At 44.1% G+C, this 17452-nt stretch overlaps 1 long non-coding RNA gene and 1 other non-coding gene across 2 annotated transcripts; both read left to right on the top strand.

The window, feature by feature from the left end:
• The first annotated feature begins 7619 nt into the window (after nt 1-7619).
• LOC108404736 (uncharacterized) lies at nt 7620-10451 on the top strand. The gene is made up of 2 exons (XR_001854996.3): nt 7620-7816; nt 8741-10451. It is a non-coding gene; the product is annotated as an uncharacterized lncRNA (long non-coding RNA).
• A 1230-nt stretch (nt 10452-11681) lies between these two features.
• Nucleotides 11682-11787, top strand: LOC118970501 (U6 spliceosomal RNA). The gene has a single exon (XR_005058550.2). It is a non-coding gene; the product is annotated as a U6 spliceosomal RNA (small nuclear RNA).
• Nucleotides 11788-17452: the final 5665 nt, after the last annotated feature.

Genomic DNA, 17452 nt, shown 5'->3' on the forward strand with positions numbered 1-17452 from the left:
CAGGAGCCCGGCGTGTGTTTTTCTACCCACAGCAGCTCAGTACGGTGGCATTTCTCTTTAGATTGGCAGTGACACACGGCACTGGCCCTCAGGTTCAGCAGCTCAGGAGGATAACTGCCTGCTCAGATGAGGACTCCACCCCCCCTCCGGGATGCCCACAGGTCGATTAGATAACGCAGAGTCGGGTATGCCCGCCCAATCTGGGGGCAAGCCATCCGGCGGCTTTTTCCAGCACAGTAAGTAACGGCTATATGCTCCATTCTAGCCACAGAAATCCTTCCTTCAGGTTTGTGTAAGCAACTGTGGCTTCATTCTCTCCTGTGTCCTGTGGGTAACAGCAGCGTCTAGGAGGCGGGACCGCTGGGCGTGAAGAAGCCTACGGCTCGCTCTGCGCTGGCTTCCGTGGTTCAGACCCAGATTCTCCCAGGGCGTTTATCTGTACCCCCACTCCCAATCCTAAACTCTCTCTGTGCCTGCAGAGTACAACTTAGAAATCTGCAATGCCTCTTACAGTGCCCAGCAACAGTGCAGCAGGACACAGCCTGAGCTGGAGAGAACAGGGGGGACCCTGTGGAGGGGCCAGCGCAGTGGCGACACGGGGACGTGCGGGCTTCCGGGGTGGTGCAGCCGGGGACGTGTGCCTGGAAGATGCAGCTACTCATACAGCAGAGCACACTGTCTGCCTTGGAGGGTCCCCCAGGTCACCATGTCAGACGCGTCCCGGGGAATCGCCGCAGGCACCCTCCTCCCACGGCCGCCTTCGAAGCCCAGTGCCGCCCCCGCGCAGCCCAGTCACCACGCTCCCCCTGCGCCCTGGCGGCCTTTCCGGCCGCCTGTCCCCTCTCTGCAGTCTTTGCCGTTTGCCTGTCTGTCCTGAAACTTCTTGCCTTCAGTGCGATTGATGAAGGGAAAGGTCTGTCCCTCTTGTAGAGTAAAAAGCCTGACCATTAGGGAGATAACTGCTGGATGCCCAGAGGCCCTTCTTTGGCTATTACTGGGGTTTTTTTGTTTTTATTTCTGAGTTTGAGGTCCTATTGCAGATGACCATGGTCAACAGAAATGGAGTCATGCTCTGTCTGTGCGTGCAGTTTATGCCAAGCTGTACTAGGTTAAAAGAAAATACTAGTAACTGTCCAGAGGCCACTTGTGGACAGGATTCACGCTCATTTTTCACCTTCCAGCACAGTTGACCTCTGTCATGTCCCCAGGCCAACCAAGTCCCACGTTTACTTTTTCTACACCACAAGGCATATGCGAGACTTCTGGCTAAGAGGGCTCTCAAGTGCAGAACCAGCGTCCCCCACCCTAGGTGCGGGGCTCCCCCTGTGCTGTCTGCACCTGCCCTTCCGGGTCTAGGCTTCCTGGGCCAGTAGGCCTCTGGCCCTCAGGCCTGGCTGTCCCCATGTCCGGGTCTCCTGGGCACTGAGCGCCAGCCCCTCTGTCTGGATGCTCACTCTGACTGACAGCCTCTCACCTGGCGCCTGAGTCGAGCTAGCAGCCCTGCCTCCACCCTCTGACTCTCCCCACGAGTCTGTTACCTGGTCCCCCCACCCCATGTGTCCATGCACGCCCCACCTGGAGGCCCCAACCCGGGCCCCTCTTGCCCCCAGCTGCAGCACTCTCTGGGCCCGCTCCCCACGCCAGTCGCTTTGCAGCCGCCGGGGCGCAGGCCTGCTTGACTGGGCCCTGCCAAGCTGCCCTCAGACAGCACCCTGCCTCGGGGCAGGCCGCACACCCTCCCGCATTCACGACCCAGCAGTCCGCGCTCAGGAGGCCAGACGACGCGGCCCTTGGGCAAGGCCATCCAGGGGACTTTGCCCCTCGCTCTCAATGGCATGATTATGATACGTGCTGTAAGCGACTGGCAAACCCTCACATTGACTCTTCCTAAAGGGTGAGAGGCATTTATGGTGGGAAGGGCCAAGCAGAAGTCCCTAAAGCGGACCTCTTCCCTTGCAGCCCCACCAGGTAGCTCTGGAGCAATACCACAGTCTCGAAAACTGTGCAGCTTCAGGGCCGCTGCTGAAGACGGTGCAGGCGAGGCGGACCCCGTCACGTCCCGCCGGGCCACTCGTCAGCTCCTGCAAGGAGCCAGACGCGTGCATGATGGTGATGACAACCGTGAGCTGTGCCAAAGGGACATGGTGGCCAGGCTGTGACCCGGCCCCTCCTCCCAGCCACCACACACCTGTGCAGAGCAGCCACGGTGACAGGGACAGATGTGGGCCGCTGCTCACCAAGGGTGGGCCGGCTCCTGCCCCTGCTGAGTGCGCGCTGAGCCCACCACGGGAGGCCGAAGGAGCCTGGGAGCTGCTTGGTGGCAGCTTGGGTGAACCAGATGGCTTCTTCCCTGGTGGGGACAGTGATTTGCCCTTCCTGGAGCAGAACACTCTTCCAGGCAGTGCTGCAGAGGGGCTTCTGCGGAGCCCATTGTGTGCGCATCAAGTCATGCCCCTGGGCTTTCTGACCCTCACCCAGCAGATGGCTCTGCCTGCACTTCATGAGGCTCCTCAGAGGTTCCCCACGGAGGTCCACGGAGGCCCCAGGCAGAGGGCACAGCCTCACGCTGGCCTGCGTCCCTGCTTCTCTGCACTAGGGTCACGTTCCCAGTCATCACCTGCTCACTAGTGTCGGCCACAGGCTTGGCTTTTGGCTGAACAGGATGAAACACCAAGATCCTTGTCGGGTGGAAAACAAGGCAGTGATGGAAGGGGGTGTCCCGTGCCCTCCTGACTGAGGAGAACGAATCCTCTAGTGTCCTTCCCGGGTCTTGTGAACACATGCCTTGTCTGACTTCTTGACACTGCTTTCGCCTCTAAAGAAATCGTCACTCACCGAGTGGATGGGGTCCTTCGGAGAGTCGAAGAGCACGAGCCTCTGAGGAAGACGGCGATGAGGAGGGAGGAAGGCTGGCAGGCAGCGCAGGGAGGCGTTCTGGGAGCTGGGGGTGAGCCGGGCCCGAGCCAGCATGGCACCGTCTAAGTCTGAGGCTGAGAAATGTGACCTTGGGCAGAACGACGGCTGCCCTTTGCTGCAGGCGTCTGCGTGCTCTGCGCTATTGTGTTTCACATACACCGCTTGCACTTCATGACAACCTCTGCGGGAGGCACTAGGGGCCCCTGGTCATGCAGGCCTGAACAAGGCATGATGACCCCTTGGTCTGCTGGCTTTCCCAGCACCCAGACCAGCGGGCCTGGCTCCCGAGACTGGGCTGTCAGGTTAGCCTTGGACTGAAGTTTCCATCGGAGATTTTTCATAGTGTTTTGTTCATATTCATTTCTGTTGCTAAGTGTGTTTAGCCTGACACATGGACATGCAGTATGTTCGTCACACGGTGGTCACAATAACCTCAGCTGGGCTGGTGATTTTCTACCTGCAAGTTGTTTTCTTCAGATCTCAGCTCAGGATAAAGTGCAAGGTTCAGTTTCCTTCCTCTTGTTGGCTAAATGTCAGACCTATCCTGCTACTTTGGCAAAGTTTTTATGTAGCAATTTCCTGCGTCTTAAAGGTAAGCTTCAAAAGTCATTGAGTAGTGGAAGTGTCAGAACTAGAGAACATTAACAGTCACTTCTTTTAGATTAATAAACTGATCCCCCAAGAAAAAGTGACTTACACAATGAGAAAATAACAAATCACCCTAAGAACACTAACCTCCTGTCTCCTATCCAGTTTCTTTCTGTGATGTCACTGTCAGAATAGCTCTCGGAAAGAACTGCTATGCCATAGGAAGTTATATGCCTTTGCTATACATCGCTTGAAATTAAAACTCATGTTTGTTTGTTAGTGTCCAAAACTTTGCTGTTACCAATACCTACCTCTGAGAGCAATAATTATATTAAGGTATCTTTATGGACTAAATGTTTGTGTTCCCCCACCAAAATGCACCATGGGTCATAATAGCCCATCTGTTTTAAAAGAGAGACGACTGACCACGGGTGCGGTCTGGGAGAAGTGGGTTTTGCTTTACTTACTGATGCACTAGAATGAATCTGAGTTATTGCTACTATTTCGTTTTAATTGGGGGATTTAAATTACATTTCCCAAAATGTTTTATGCATACCACAAATGGCATACGAAATTATTTTAGGTGACATTCCAACAGATATGTTTTATTTAAACATGGGTATTTTTTTCCTATATATTAAAATATATTGTTAAAATACATATTCGACAAACAACTGATGCCCAAAATATACACAGTTAAAATTCAACAACAAGAAAAGGAACAACCCAATTTTTAAAAAATGTGTAAAGAACAGACATCTCAACTAAGAAGATACACAGCTGGCAAATGAACATATGAAATGATGCTCCACCCAATGCTACCAGGGCCATGCACGTTAAAACTGCAGTGAGATCCCACCACACACCTGCTAGAATGGCCAAAATCCAGAAGGAACCCTGTCAACGCAGATGCTGGTGAGGGTGTGGGGTGCAGGAGTGCCTCCTCTGCTGGGGCCACGAGATGGTGCAGCCCCTCGGGGGACAGTTGGGCCGTTTCTAACAAAACTAAACACTCTTACCATGGGATCCAGCAATCATGCTCCGTGGTGTTTACCCAAAGGAGTTGATGACTTATGTCCACACAGAAACCTGCACATGGATCCTTATAGCGGCTTTATTTATAACTGCCAAAATCCCAAAGGAACTAAGGTGTCCTTCGGTAGGTGAGCAATCAACTGTGGTACATCAGACGATGAAGTGCTTTTCAGCACTAAAAAGATATGAGCTATCAAGACACAGAAAGGTCATGGAGGAATGTCAAATGCACATCATTGAATGGAGGAAGCCAGTCTGTTCCAACTACGCAACATTCTGGAAAAGGCAAAACAATGGAGACCGTAAAAGGACGAGGGGCTGCCGGGGATTGAGGAGTTGGGGTGTGGAGGAGGAGTGGCCAGGAGGGGCACGGGAATTCGAGGTGACACTTATTCTCTGCGATCCCGTAATGGTGGCTACGTGCCGTGCATTTGTTAAAGCCCTAGAACTGCACAACACCAAGAGTGAACCTGAGTGTCGTCTGGAATTTAGTTAATACTAATTATTCGTACTATAATACATTAACTGTAATAAATGTACCAACTAATGCAAAATTTTATTAATAGCAGAAACAGTGTATATATTGGCACGGAGGGTAACGGCAACTCTGCACCAGTGGCTTAATTTTCCTGTAAATCTAAAACTGTAAAGAAAATCTAATAATTAAGAAAACATCAGAGCTGTTGCTCAATAAGCAGGTGTTTCCTGTTACTGTAAGCGGCAGCCGGGCCAGCCCGAGGGCGCCGGAGGCCAGGCCTCCTGCACGGCGCACGCCGGGCGTGTGCCTTGCTCCTGGGGGCGTGCTGGAGCCGGTTTGCCAGCAGGTGGCGCTCCTCCCCCTCCCTCTGCCCCTCTCACCCTTCTTCATATTCTCAGTTCTGTTCCTACCTTTCCCCTTTTCCCTTTCTGGGTATAAACCATCATGTCTGGATCTGGTAACATGGGATGGAACCTGGCCCTGGTCCTTTACACGGCCGGGGATGCAGAAAGCCTAGGGGCCCGGAGTAGGATGAGCCCAGAGCCGGTGAGACAGCTGCTCCTGACTTGGCGCCGGTGAGAACGGTGCCCGCACAAGCCTCAGGGCCCCCACGGCTGCCCAGGGCAGGCAGCGCAGCCGACCTCCGAGCCCCTATCCAACCTGCCCTCTCTGGGCCCCTGCACCTGTGCCCCGTGCAGCCGTTCCATCCTCATGGTCTTCCCTGTGCTCTGGGCTCCTGCTGGGCCCCCCGTGCCCACACTCAGTCCTCCGGGTGTCCGGTATTTTCTGAGATGTGCTCCCTGAGACCTGGCTTCGCTTTTGGCTCCCCAGCTCTGACTGGGGCGAGTTCACACCCAGACCACTTCCCCCCACCTCCTACGAACTCCCCCCTGTTGAAGAAAGGGATTAAAACATCCGGATTTAGGAGGGTAAACAGACGCAGACAGCAGTGCAGGTCCGATCAACGTGATCGCTGCGGGGTAACTTGGCTCATGACGCCACACAGTCTCGAGTACAGGTAATACTGTGGACACAGGTGGAAGGAGATGTGCGTCAGGAGGGAGGATTAAAGAGGATCATGAATCTGATAACGGAAAACCTGAAATCTCCTTGGAATATGGAAAAAGGCTAATACATGAAGTTGCATTAAAATCCAAACTTGAATTTCTCAAGTAACAAAAACAGGTCCCAGAATGGAGAAGATACATAACACATTTATCTGATAAAATATTAGTATTCATAATGTATAAAGAATCACAAATAAACCAATAAAAATATATATAACTGTAATTTTCAAAATAGGCAAAAATAAGGACAGGCAAATCACTGAAGAAAAACAAATGAATACAATTTCAACCTCACTAGAAATTAGGAAAACTTAAACAAAACCCCACAGGTTAGCAAAAAATAAATCTGATAGTACCAGATGGTGATGAGGATACAGACCACCAGGAATTTTCAGACACTGTTGGTAGGAATGTAAATTATTGCAACAATGTTGGAAAATCATTTTAAACTCCAGCAACTTCACTCCTAGAGCCCACAATATTTATATCCACAGGAAAACATGTATAAGAGTTTCAGAGCAATATTATTTGTAATAGCTAAAAAGAAATTAGAAACAGCCCAAATTTCCTCCAGAGGAGAAAAAAAAGTATGGTTGTACAATGGAACTGTTTATAACGGTGAAAATGAACAAATACGTATGTCATCACAATATTGAAAGAGAAAACAGATGCATAAAAAAATACATAGCATGATATCACTTAACATAAAGTAGGCAAAACAATACCACACTTAGCTGAGAGATACAGACGCAGTGAATGGATAAAGATTGTCCTGCCTGCCAGTGGTAAACCCCAGGTCTGTCTCTGTGGGTTATTCTTGGAGGGAGGAGCAGTGGGGGGGAAGGCGGCACACACAGAGCTGCTCACAGCTGTGAGGGGGCACGGCATGGCCCCTGAAGTTGTGCAAAATAGTACTTGTGAGGACCCAGGCCTCCAACCCCTGGCATCGTGGTAAGTCGGTGACAAGTATGTAGGAATTAGCAGCAATTTCATACCCTTTTATGCAGTTTGGTGTGACATAATAATGCATTTTAAACTTATTTTAAAATCCACACTGTAGGAATTAGACTATCCAAATATTTTAGTTCAGGAAGGACAGATAACGCTGTTGGCAGAGCGGGAGATGGAACAGCGAGGGGGCGTTTGGAAACGGAGGTCAGCTAGGAGACGCCAGCCCCAAGACCAGAGGATGCAGGTGAAGCCTAGGCTCTGGCAGCAGGGCCCGAGGGGAGGCGCCGGAGACAGAAGCGGATCGGTGATGAGCTGCACGCAAGCCCAGGAGGCCAGAGGGAGCAGGGCCTGTGCAGCTGTGCCAGCAAACGCTGCGCTAGGGACCCAGAGCCGCCGCGCAGGGGCGGGTGGGATGCGGCGGAAGGTTCAGGGGCGCAGAAGACGTGCTTTGCTGCGGTGCTCGGCCTCGGGCGTGGGGAGGCCCGCCCCTGCTGGGAGGCGTGGCTCCGGAGCCGTGGGCGGGGAGAAGGGCGCGCTCCCGGAAGCCAGTGGGACGGGGGCGGGGCCAGGGCGGACCACTTGGGGGCGGGGCTCCACTCGCACGGAGGGGCCCGCTGAGGGTCCGCGGAGCAGCCGAGCTCACGGAGACCCTGCGGCCTGCGGTGGGGGCCACAGACAGCCTTCAGCAAGGCCGGCCGGTGGAGGGAGAGGAGCTCTGGACCCAGTCTGCGTGTTCCGCAGAGCTCTGGGTAGCGAGAGGTTTTCAGGTGCAAGACTTCAGGTGAGTCCTGCAACGGGGGAAAGCGACCCCCAGCGGGTGTGAGCAGCAGGTGGGGAGGGAGGGCCCAAGGAGGCCAGGAGAGGGGCTGCAGAAGAGGGGGACGTGCCCCTTTCCTCTGTCACTCAGCAACACGGTGACAGGCGCGGGCACCCGGCTGGCTGAGTCTAGATCCGAGGCAGTGGGGTGGGACACTGTCCTCTCTGGTGGGCTGCGTCTGTGCCTCTGACCTCCCCAGAGAGGGGCAGCTGGCATCAGTGAGCTGCACGAACGAAGCTGGTGTCTGAGTTTGCTAGTGAATCATTATTAGTACATTTTCACTGTTATTATAGCCAGTGTAACAAACTCCTGTGATGGATGGATAAAAGGAACACCCCAAAGCTTGGGAGTGTATGTGCCCAAAAGCCATCGACGTCAAACGCATGGCATCATAGTGTTTGATGTTATATGGCTGAAGCATAGGGCAGTCCTAGAATACTAAAACTGCACGGGACCTCACACAGCCACTCATTCAACTTTATAGTTTGAGGCCTGGAAAAGCAAAGTGATCTTTCTGGGGTCACACTGTCTGACATCCGTATTTTCTGTGACATGAAAGTTCACTGTCAGTGACTATGAGGAAGCTATGGAGGAAGCATGTTGGAAGTTTGTGTCACGGAGCGACTGTCACACTCCGAGATGTTGCCTGTAGGACATTCCTGTGAACTGAGAGTGTGTCAGAAGGATGTGGTTTGTGGTGCCTCCATCCCACCTGAGCAGGTGCAGCTGGGGTTTATTTGAGGTCAGTAATAACAATAATAATAATAAGCAGAAAGGCTTAGTTTTATACAAAACCTCTTATTTTTAGGAAAGAATTGGACAGTTGAGGGTTCCCTGCCTCCAAAGATGAGATATAATTAAGAACATTTCTGTGTTTTATCTACTCAGGAGAAGAATGACCAGACTCTTGCTCGCACCAAAGAATGAAAACAGCTTATCTAATGTTCTGGAAGAATGAACCAAAGCTATGAGCTAAGGCTGCGGGCTCGTAGGCCTGGAGAATCGTTAGAGTCAGCATCCCCAAGGAATACGAACACACATGGTGTCCCTTTATCTAAGTGGAAGAACACACAGAGATTACACTTTGGAAATGATTGCCTATGTACTTAAATTCATACTGCACAATTGCTCTTGGATGTTTTCTGGAAAGAGAAATTCAGAAGGTTTATAGAGTTCATTTAAACAACATAAATCTGCATTTTATTTCACTAAATGGGAAGGCATGGCCACAGAGTTTGGAAAAGAGTAATATGTAGTTGTGTCAGAAGGGATGTATTTCACTGTCCCTTCCAAGAAAGGTTATTATCTTCCCCAGGAGTCAGTGTGGCCACAGGACACACATGCTGGGCCGTTCCTGTAAGACCTCATATAGTTTCCTACCGACATGAAGCCTTCAGCAATAAAATGAAAACAAAAATCGCTGGAACATGGGTCCTTGATGAGTGTGCTTTATATGAGGAGTGTGCATGTTACATCTTCTGCTGCATTCTCATAGGAAATGGAGTCATAGTTGAAATAGGGATTTCTGCCTCAGTCCTGAGAGCAAGTGAATAAAGGGAAAAATACAGTCAAAGAGCCAGAGGGCTGGAAGGTGCTGGTCTGGGATCTGGGCATAAACACGGACCGTGGAGACAGAGCTGGTGTGGGTACAGATCACATGAGAAAAGCTCTGGGTTGCAGATCTGGAGGTATCAAGAACAGCTTTGTTGTTTATTTCTGTGAACCTTGAGCAAGAAAATTATTTCACCTCCTTTGGCCTCATAATGTCTTCATGTGAAGTGGACTAACACTTCCTGTCTACCTCAAATGGTATTATAAGGATCAAGTGATAGCATAAATGAAGCATCTTATTCAAGAGGGATAAATAAGTATTATTTTGAAAGTGTGAAATTTCAGAATGCCCCAAAATTTAATTTAAATGCCTCTTTGTCCCTATTATTTTGTTAGGAATATATGATATTTATATACAGAATTTTGATGTTTTTCCTGTTCTAAAGGATGATGACAATCTAGGAAAAGAAGGGAAATGTCTTCAATGTGATAAAGAGCAACTATAAAAATCTATAGCTAATATCACAAGATGGTGAAAAACTGGCTTCTTTCCCTTACAACATGTACACATTAGAACCAATAGTAGAGGTTCTAGCTGGTGCAGTAAAGCCAGAAAAAGAAAGAAAAGGATTGATATTGGAAAAGAAGTAAAACACCTTATTTGGAGAAATCATAATGATTTATTTTAAGAAACCCATATGGAATCCACAGAAAAAGCTACTGTAACTTATAAATAAATTTAGCAAGGTTTTAGGATTAAGAGCCAATACTGAAAAACCAATTGAACTATCAGTTTGAAGCTAGATAAACAATATATTTAACATAACATCAGAGACACAAAGTCCTAAGGAAGGATTTATTTGGCAAGACTTGACCACTGAAAACTACAAAACATAGCAGAGAGAAGTTAAAGAAGACTTGAGTAATGGGGAGTTACTGTGGCCACAGAGTTGATAACTCAATATTGTTAAGGTATGAATTTTCACCAAATCAGATTATGGATTCAAAGCAAATTTATTCAAAAATCTCAGCTGGCTTTTTTTTTTTTTTTAAGAAATTGACAAGCTGAGTTTACAATTAGGAAGTATCAAAAGGACTTGGAATACCAAAATAACCTTGAAAAAGAACAAAGTTGGATAACTTACACTACTTGGTTTGAAGACTTATTATAAAGCTACAGTAATACAGTATGGCACTGGAGAAAATACAGATAAATAGAATAGAACTGTGTCCAAAACAGACCTGTACACATATGATCAATTAATTTTAAACAATGATGACAAAGCATTTCAATGGAAAAATGATAATCTTTCAAACAAATGGTGGTGGAATAGTTGGATACAGTATACTGATAAAAGTGAAACTCAACCTTTACCTTATAGCATATACAAAAATTAACTCAAAATGGAGAAAAAACTTAAAACTAAAACATAAGCATAAAAACGACTTCCAGGGAAAAAAAATCTTCATGATATGGAGTTTGACAAAATTTGACAAATTTGACACAAAAACAAGGGAACAATTGACATTTGGACTTCAAAAAATAAAAATATATGCCATTCAAAAGACACTTATGGAAATGGAAAGGCAAGCTACACACTAGGAGAAAATATCGCAAAACATATATTTAACAAAGAAATGATATTTGTGATAATCAAATAACTCTAAAACTCAATAATGACAATCCAGTTACAAAATGGGTAAGAGATTTGAAAAACATCACATCAATCATGATACATGGACTGCAAATAAACAGAAGAAAAGATGCTCAGCATCATACGTTATTAGAGAAAGAGAAATTAAAACCACAATGAGATACCATTACACACCTAGAAAGACTAAAAATCAAACGGTTGAAAAACAGTGTTGGTGAGGAAGTGGAGCAGCTTGATACACGTTGCTGGTAGAAATAAGATGGTGCAGCTTCTTTGGAAAACAGTTTAATAGCTTCTGAAAAAAGTTAGACATACAACAACTATGTAACTGCCATTTCATTCCTTCATATTTATGCAAGAGAAATGAAAGCATATGTGCATGCCAAGTCTTAACATAAATGTTCACAGCAGTTGTATCTGTAATCAGGCCAGCATAGGGGTGAGGTAAGTGGAACATTTGCACAAACCTTGGAGTGAGTGCCTTCTTAAGTTTTGTGCACAAGTTTCTCTCACCCTAGCCTGGGTCCTGTTGAGAGTAGTCAAAACCTGAAAACGACCGAAATGTTCATCAACAGGTGGATGGATAGAGAAACAGGTACACATACACAATGGAATACTATCCAGTGCTCACTTTGAGGCACATATGGTAAAATTGGAATGATTCAGAGAAGATGAAAAAGGCTCCTGAACAAGGATGACATGCAAATCTGTGAGGCATTCCATAGTTTTATAAAATAAATAAGTTGTGGGCATATAAAGTACCCCAAGGGATGAGTAATACTGTATTGTGCATTTGAAAGTTGCTAGGAGAATAGATCTTGAAAGTTCTCACAGGAAAAAACACTAACACTGTGTGGTCACAGATGTTAACTAGACTTACAGTGTTGGTCATTTTGTGATATATAATTATCAAATCATTATTGTATACCTGAAACTAAAGTAATGTTATATATCAATTATATCTCAGTTTAAGAAAAGAAATACTATTCAGCAATGAAAAGGATCGAAGCATTAATTCATACAACATGAACAATCTCAAAGTAATTATTCTGAATGAAAGACATTAAACAGGATGCATATGGTATGTTTCCATTTATATAACATTCTAGAAAATGCAGTCTAATCTTTAGTGACAGAAAGCTCGGTAGTTTTCGGGGAATTAGGGAGGAGGGAGTAGAGGGCGAAGAGAGTACAAAGGGAGCAAGGAGGTGTTTGGGTTGATAGGACATGTTCACACCCTGATTGTATTGACGGTTTCACATCTGTATACATGTGTCAAAATTTATCAGACTTCACCCTTTAGTAATATGCTGTTCATGGTGTCAATTATATCTCAAAAATGCTGTTAAAAATAAAATGAGACACAATAAAAATTTAAGACATGAAGCCTTAATGGATCCTGATTGAGAAATTAAGAAAATTTAGAGACAACAGAGATTATTTGAATGTGGACTAAATACTAAATATAAAAAGAGATCATTGATACTTTTAGGTATAATGTATTATGAATAATGTAAGAAAATGGCAGAATTCTTAGGAGATTCATGCTTAAGTATTTAGGGGTAAAATGTGATGTATATAGCTTGTTTCAAATAGTTTGATAAGAAAAACACATAGATAAAGCAAATATTGCAAAAACATTAAGACTTGAATCTAGGTGTTCAGTGTACAGGAGTTCATTATACAATTCTTACAGCTTTTTGGGTATGCTTGATAATTATATCATTAGAAAGTTGGAAAATTTTGTCAAGCAAATTTGATAAAGAACTAAATTACAAAATATAAACAAGAAATAATGGAATTATCCAACTCAACGGATGGGCTTACTTGAAGACATAGCAGGAGATAAAATTGGTAAATTGCAAAGTAAATCCTAAAAAATTATCCAGAATGCAATAGAGGCAGACATTATTAAAGAAAAATTAAGAAACATGGAGAATAAAATGAGAAGATAAATTTGATTGGAATTCTAGGAGAAAGAGAAAGAATGAGGCTAAGGCCATATTTGTAGAAATAATACCTGAGAAAGCCCAATGACTCCCTGCAAGTATAAATGAAAGAATCTGATTTTAGGAACACTCTTGTGAATCTGTAAGACAGCAATAGCTGTGAGGTCTTAAAAGCTCCTAGTAAAAAAAATGGTTACTTCCACTATTTACAATAGCCAAGAAATGGAAGCAACCTAAGTGTCCATCGGTAGATGAATGGATAAAGAAGATGTGGTACATATACACAATGGAATATTATTCAGCCTTAAGAAGAAAACAAATTCTTCCATTTGCAACAACATGGATGGAGCTGGAGGGTATTATGCTCAGTGAAATAAGCCAGGTGGAGAAAGACAAGTACCAAATGATTTCACTCATATGTGGAGTATAAGAACAAAGAAAAACTGAAAGATCAAAACAGCAGCAGAATCACAGAACCCAAGAATGCACTAACAGTTACCAAAGGGAAAGGGACTGGGGAGGATGGGTGGGAAGGGAGGGATAAGGGTGGGGAAAAAGAAAAGGGGCATTATGATTGGCATGTATAATGTGGGGGGGGCATGGGGAGGGCTGTGCAACACAGAGAAGATGAGTAGGGATTCTACAGCATCTTACTATGCTGATGGACAGTGACTGTAATGGGGTTTGTGGGGGGGACTTGGTGAAGGGGGGGAGCCTAGTAAACAAAATAAAAAATATTTTTAAAAAAATGGTGACTTTGAAAAGGACAAAATTGATAACTGACTCTTCATCACCCATGATAGAAGCCAAGCTAGAAATGGAGTATTTTCAGTGGATTGAAAAGAAAAAGTACCTTTTAAGGATGAAGGCAAAATAAAGACATTTTTAGATGAGAGCAAAATAGACATTATGAGAATGTTCGCTACTAGTCATGCGCACTAAGTGAAATTGTAAAGTGTGTATGAGACAGAAAGAAACAGCAGATAAGGTCAGAGAGTCAAGGAGGAATGTAGGCCCCCAAATTTGTAATATATGTAGGTTTTCTAGACATATTAGAGTAAATAAAATAATAATACTCTGTACTTTAAAAGTAGAATTAAAGCAAAACAACAATAGTATAAAGATAAGAAGAAGGGTGAAGATATTAACATTCTACTTTCATAAGTATCAACTTGAATTTTCTAGGATATCATTAACAGAGTATATAACTTTCAAACTAGTAAAGGGGGAGAAAAAGCATTAAAAAAAAGATGATCCAAAAAAGGCAAGACTGTAGAGAAAAGTAAACTCAGATGACTTGGGACAAAGTGAAAGCAAAATATAATAAATATAAATAATTGTCATACTATATTAAAAATAATTAACACCAGAAGGTAAGTACAAGAATACTTATAGCAGCATGTTCATTAAAAAAGCAAACCACTAAACAATTTAAAAGTCCATCAACAATGGATTGAATCAATAAACTATGTCATAGTCTTACAGTGAAATACTGTGTAACTGAAAATAAATGAACTTCAGCCACATGCATCAGCTTCAGTGAATCTCACAAGTAGAGTATTGAGCAGAGAAGCAAGACATAAAAGAATTTGAAAGAACTTTAAGAAAAGTTCAAAAGGTGGACCATCTAAATAGACTGTACAACCATAAAGGCAGGTACTCCTAGGGGGAGGGTGCCCTAAGGGAGGGGCACATATGGGGCTTCCAGGGTGTTGGCTTTTCTCTAGAAGACGACCATCTGTCTGGTGGTTCCAGGGAGCTTATGTTTTATGACCCCTTTTAAATATCTGATATAGTTACTAATTTAAAGGTGAAATGGAAGAAAAAAGCAGACCTCCTTGGAACCCTCTGAGACATCCAGGAGGAAGAGTCTAGAAAACCAACCTAAATACCACCTACCAAGACTGAATCATGAAAAACAGAAAATTTGAGCAGACCAAGTAAGGAGATTGAAACAATAATTAAAAATCTCCCCCCAAAATAATTCCAGGATCAGATAGTTTCACCATTGAATTCTACTAAACATTTAAAGAAGACTTAACATCAATCCTTCTCAAACTCTTCCAAAAAATTACAGAGGAGGGAACACTCCCAAACTCATTTTACAAGGCCATTATTACCCTGATACTGAAGCCATTTGACACTATAAGAAAATTATAGGCCAATATTGCTGATGAATATATATATGCAAAAATTTTTGACAAACTATTAGCAAACTAAATTCAACAGCACCTTAAAAGGATCATACACCATGATCAAGTGGAATTTATCCTGGAAAGCAATGCAAATCAGTCAATGTGGTATACCACATTCATAGAATGAAAGGTAGCAACCATATGCTCATCTCAATAGATGTGGAAAAAGTACTTGACAGAATTCAATATCCTTTCATGATACGCTCAATAAATTGGGTGTAGAAAGAATGTACTTCAACACAAGAAACACCATATATGACAAGCCCACAGTTAACATCATACTCATTGGTGAAATATTCAAAGCTTTTCAGATCAGGAACAAGACGAGGGTGCCCACTCTCACGGCTCCTCTTCAACATGGCCCTGGAAGTCCCAGCCAGAACGACTAGGCAAGAAGAAAGGAAAGGCGTCCAGATCAGAAAGGAAGAGGTAAAATGGTCTCTGCATACAATATGATCTTATATATGTTATGTGTGCATTAAGTATATACATGGTAAAAAGGAAACAATCGTACAAAACTACATAGGGATAGAGCTGTCTTTCACAGTGAGAATCCTGTAACTAATCACATCTACTTCATTAGGGTTAAGAAACCTAGACTTCAATCTTCTTTTTGCTGTTTGTAGTTATGTAGGAGCTTTATCAGTTTAGGTACTCTCTTTGATTATTTTTTCATTTATCCTGATTTTATCTATAAACTTTTCGGCAATATATGTAAATAACTTCAAATCTTTTTCAAAGCGAAACAGGGTATATACATTTCTACACACTATTCAAGGTGATTTACAAATGGCCCTGGATTCTTCTGATCTGCCTCCAGTCTATTTTCTCAGCCTCATAGCCTACATCACCTCCAATACGTATATGGAATTGCTGTCACATTTTGTCTAAATTTGCAGGGACTCCTGCTTTACTGCATCCAGATGTGATGGATTAACAGGTAAAAGGACTTGGTGAGTCTTGGATTGGCTTACAGGCTATGCAGACTTAGGCAAACTACAAACTCCTCTGGACCTCAGTGTCATTCGTAAAATGAATGGTTCCTTGCAGGACTGCTAAGGATTTAAAAAGTATCTTTAATAAACAACTAAATTGTAAGAGAAACAGCAGACGTTAATAATTGTTAAATCCCTTTAGCCATTCACTGGCTGGCTGATGTGCGATTTTAACCTCTCTGAACGTGTTTCTTAAAAAATGTGGTTATCTAACTTTACATCTCCCCGTATGGCCCCGGAACATGACTGGTTAGCCAGAGACGGGTAAGATTCCTCAAGGGAGGAACAACCTAAGACAGGCACAGCCGCAGGGGGGCCATCAGGTGAGAAATTGGGGATCAACAGTGGTGAGGCTTAGAACCTCACCCCCCCTGTTTTGAGAGAAATCTTCTGCATCCGTGGATGTTTTGTTGCCCTTGTCTAGCTTGGATTAACACACAGTCTACAGGCACACACCTGATCATCTACATTTGCCCTCTTACAGCACTAAACTATGTTTTCTACCTTTATCTTGCATCTACCTAGCACTTCGGCATTTTATTCAAAATAAAAATAATAATAATAAAGGGAGAAATGTGGGATCCACATATAAATCAAGTATAAAAATCAAACGAATATTCATATTTGACCTGATTGTTTATAGTTCATAATGCGTGATCAAAACTGGAAGTTTTTTTGATGACTGCCCTTGTGCTGTTCACCAGGTAACTTATTCACTATGTAAGAATTCGTTCACCATGTAAGAACTTGTTCGTTATGCTTCAGAAGATTGGAGACTGATGAGAATTAGGCTTGAGATGGATTAATGATTGTGCATTGAGCATTGACCCCCCTATACTGAATTTCATTGTTGTTAACAACCATTTGATCAATATGAGAGATGCCCTCTCAAAAAAAAAAAGTGGTTATCTACCTATTTTTTCAGAAACTGAACATAGACAAACATCAGTGCATATACATAAAGCACCTGACAGAGGCTCCTAATTTTCGTTTTATCCCTTTTTTACCCTATTGTCTCCACCTGGAAAGCCCTGTTGGAATGAAACCGTTCGCTAAAACTCAGTTAAAAGAGGGTCTCTCCTACTTATTTTTTAAAATTCTAATTAATCTTGTCCTTGCCGACGTTCTCTGCACGTTTTTTTATAAACCTCTTATTATATATTGACGTTTCCTCTTTCTTGCCTCGTAGCTCCAAGTTTGCTTGGGGTTACAATGTTTTACTTTTGTATTCCCGTATAATACCTTGCATGTATTT

This window comes from Manis javanica, chromosome 9 (genome assembly GCF_040802235.1).
Source record: "Manis javanica isolate MJ-LG chromosome 9, MJ_LKY, whole genome shotgun sequence".
NCBI lineage: Eukaryota > Metazoa > Chordata > Mammalia > Pholidota > Manidae > Manis > Manis javanica.